The following is a 4,426-nucleotide window of genomic DNA, read 5'->3' as shown; positions in this document are numbered from 1 at the left end:
CTCTGGAGTTCTCATTGGTCTAGGGCTCCTTCCGCGGGGCACACACCCAGAGAGACCTGATCACCTCCTCCCAGCCACAGGAAGGAGGCAGGGGCTCCGAAACCTGAGGAAGTTCCAGGTCCCAGGAGGGAGGAAGCCAGAGGAAAGAGACCCACGCTCCATTTAGGCTCAGCCCCTCTCCAGGCCTTGGTTTGCCCCATTTGAGATGATATCTTCCTTTCCTTCTATGGCCCCAGATAGCAGTGGAAAATCTCAGGGGTCCAACTGGCTTAAACCTGGGAAACAGGGATTGTGAGACCCAGCCTCCCAACCAGGTTCCATTGAGGCCCAGAGAGGCAAAGCAGGTCTGTGGAGGTGGCCCAGCACTTGGGGACTGTTCCGTCTTCCTCCCTAGAGTTTTGAAGTTGGCACACACACACCCAGAGCCACCACCATCCTTTCCAGCCCCATTCTGGGTTCTTGTGGAAACACGCCGGAGTCTGGGGCAGGGAAGGATTCTACCTGATTTAGTTTCTTATTGCTGCTGTAACAAATCGCCATAAAACAACAAAAATGTATCCTTTCACAGTTCTAGAGGCCAGAAATCCGAAATCAAAATGTCGCCAAGGCCACACTTCCTCTATAGGCTCCAGAGCAGAATCTGTTCCTGCCTCTTCCAGCTCTGGTCTCCGCCAGCATTCCTTGGCTTGTGGCCACATCACTCCAATCTCTGCCTCTACGGTCACATCTCCTGCCCTCCTACTGTGTGTCTCAAATCTCCCTCTGCCTCCCTCATTTAAGGACCCTTGTGATTACATTTAAGGACCCCCTAGATAATCCAGGATAATCTCCCATTTCAAGATCCTTAATTTGTCTGCAAAGTCCTTTTTCCTATATAAAGTCACGCCCTGGGTTCCAGGAATTAGGATGCAGACATCACTGGGAACCATTCTTCAGTCTACCACAATGAGCATGATTATTACGACGGGTGCAGAAACAGGTTCATTTTTCCCATGCTTGTCTGCAACTCTCCTGTAGACCACCCACATCATTCCTCCACAAATAGTATTTTTCTCCAGCAAGCTTCAGTTTGTGAAGATCTAGCTTTCTTTTTATTGCAAAGATGATCCATGCACCTTGTAAACATTTGAACAATCCAGAAATGCCCTCCTCACCCCCACCCCCCAAAAAAAGCATTGAAAAATCCTCTGACTGCTAACCTTCTGAAACTCCTATTAGCAGTTTGGAGTGTATTCACCCAGACTTTTACAAATGTGGTGTTTGTGTTTGGGAATGGATATGTGAGTGCACGATGTTCGGCAAGTTTCTGTTCTACTAAATGAAGCCATGTGTTGTGGACGTGACTCGGGGAGGATTTTGAAGGTCTAGTTGTGGCGATTTGGGGCTGGTAGGAATGCGTGGTTGTTATACCAACCCTGACCTCAAGAGGGCGTCTGAGGCACTTCCCTGGTGGCGCAGTGGTTAAGAATCCGCCTGCCAATGCAGGGCACACAGGTTCCAGCCGTGGTCCGGGAAGATCCCACATGCCTCGGAGTGACTAAGCCTGAGCGCCACAACTACTGAGCCCATGCGCCTAGAGCCTGTGCTTCGCAACAAAGATAAGCCACCGCAACGAGAAGCCCACGAACCACAACAAAGAATAGCCCCTGCTCGCCCCCAAGTAGAGAAAACCGGGACTCAGCAATGAAGACCCAATGCAGCCAAAAATTAATTAATTAAAAAAAAAGAGGGTCCCTGAGCTGTGGGAGACTCAGGAGGCAAGGTCACACCCGCTTGATTTTTTTAAGATTTTTGGACCAAAGTTGTGCATTGCCTTCAAATCTTGAGTTCTTAACATTTTCTATGTCCTGGACCTTTAGCGAAGTTATGAACTGCCTCTCAGAATAATTCTTATAATTTTTTATGTTGATGTAATTTCAAATTTAAAAGGAAGTGGCTGGGATAGTAAAAGCAGAAAGGAAATGTGATACAACACCTTATGTAAGGCACCATCCTCATTCACATTTCATCAATTGTTCCAATAATGTGTTTTTATCACTATTTTTTCAGAGCAATGTTTTTGTAAGTACATTTAAGCCCCTCGTGTTTTTGTAACAGCATCGTAAGTCCACTGTTAGTTTGAAACCTGTTTATTTGATCACTTCCATGTTGGTGGAACTTTAGGTTGTTTCCAATATTTTTGTCCATATCACAATGAGCAGCCTTGCACATACATCCTGGTGCCTGTGTACGAGGACTTATTGCAGATAACTCTAGAAATGGACTTGCAGGGCAGAGGGGGTACATATATCGTTCTCAGTATTAGCAACCTTTATGCTGGTGTCTCTTCATCCTCTTCCTCAAGACCCGACCTGGGCGGCTCAATACAGCAGCCACCAGCCACATGCAGCTACTGAGTAACGGAAATGTGGTGAGTCCAACTTGAGATGTGCCCTCCCTGAGTATAACACACACACCAGATTTCCAAGACTTACTGGAAAAAAAAACAAAGATTGTAAAACATCTCAACAATTTTTATATTGTATTACATGTTCAAATAATAAAATTTTGGAGAAATTGTGTTAAGTATAATATATTATTAATTACAGTTGACGCCCGAAGAAAGTGGAGGTTAGGGGCACTGACCCCCATGTGGTCGAAAATCCTAGTACTGCTCTCTCTGTCTCAAAAACAAAAAGGAATTGATAAATGACTCACCCAAGGGCAGGAAGTGGAAACAGTTTGGATAGAATCAGGACTCAAACTCTAGTTCTTTTGATTCCACATATTGTGATCTCTAATCGAACACAAACTTTTCCACACACTTAGTTAATTTAAAAATCTGTAAAATGAAAGTACAGGTACTATATCTATTGGGAAAAAACCCGCAAGTAAGTGGATCTGCCCAGTTCAAACGCATGTTGTTCAAGGGTCAGCTATATATTATTGTTATTGTTACATAGTAAAGATCATTTTTAGGGCTTCCTTGGTGGCCCAGTGGTTGAGAGTCCGCCTGCCGATTCAGGGGACGTGGGTTCGCGCCCCGGTCCGGGAAGATCCCACATGCCGCGGAGCGGCTGGGCCCGTGAGCCATGGCCGCTGAGCCTGCGCGTCCGGAGCCTGTGCTCCTCAACGGGAGAGGCCACAACAGTGAGAGGCCCGCGTACCGCAAAAAAAAAAAAAAAAAAAAGATCATTTTTAAAATAGATAACTAATGGGAACCTACTGTACAGCACAGGGAACTCTACTCAGTAGTCTGTAATGACCTATATGGGAAAAGAATCTAAAAAATAGTGGATAGATGTATATGTATAACTGATTCACTTTGCTGTACACCTGAAACTAACACAACATTGTAAATCAACTACACTCCAATAATTTTTTTTTTTTTTTTTTTTTTTTTTTTTTTTTGCGTTACGTGGACCTCTCACTGCTGTGGCCTCTCCCGTTGCGGAGCACAGGCTCCGGACGTGCAGGCTCAGCGGCCATGGCTCACGGGCCCAGCCGCTCCACAGCATGTGGGATCTTCCCGGACCGGGGCACGAACCCGTGTCCCCTGCATCGGCAGGCGGACTCTCAACCACTGCGCCACCAGGGAAGCCCCAATAAAAATTTTTTAAATAATTTAAAACATTTTAAAACATCATTATATGTTACAATATAACTACATAATATTAACATCTTACTATGACTATAATATATTAATATATGTTTATATTGTTGATATTAATCTAAAATACAATTATATTATTAAATATGTTATTATTTCATTTGTTTCTTTTCTAACACAGCCACTTGAAAAATTAACATTACCTATGAGGCTTGCATTTATGGCTTACATTATATTCCTATAGGATAGGGACTTCCCTGGTGGCGCAGTGGTTAAGAATCCGCCCGCCAATGAAGGGGAAATGGGTTTGATCCCTAGTCCAGGAAGATCCCACATGCCGCGGATCACCTAAGCCCGTGCGCCACATCTACTGAGCCTGCACTCTAGAGACCGTGAGCCACGACTGCTGAGCCCGCGCACTACAACTACTGAAGCCTGCACGCCTAGAGCCCGTGCTCTGCAACAAAGAGAAGCCACTGCAATGAGAAGCCCGCGCACCGCAACGAAGAGTAGCCCCCGCTCGCCGCAAGTACAGAAAGCTGAAGCACAGCGACGAAGACCCAACACAGCCAAAAGTAAATAAATAAAATAAATAAATTTAAAATATATATTTCTATAGGAGAGCCCTGCTCTGGAGCCACCATTAGCCCAGCCAAAACCTTTGTGAAGTATAAAGAGGTACCCTTTCCAGACAGCGCTTCATGTCAGGGCACACACACAATCTGACCAGGGGACCCATCTCTGACTATTCCCCTTAAGTTCATTTCTCTCTCACAAACCAGTGTAACTCATGGCTTCCACTGTGGGGTCTAAGGTGGCTGTGCTGGCTCTCACCTC

Source organism: Tursiops truncatus, chromosome 19 (genome assembly GCF_011762595.2).
Source record: "Tursiops truncatus isolate mTurTru1 chromosome 19, mTurTru1.mat.Y, whole genome shotgun sequence".
Classification (NCBI taxonomy): Eukaryota; Metazoa; Chordata; class Mammalia; order Artiodactyla; family Delphinidae; genus Tursiops; species Tursiops truncatus.
The sequence above is the reverse complement of the archived record's forward strand: the minus strand, read 5'-3'. Positions refer to the sequence as shown.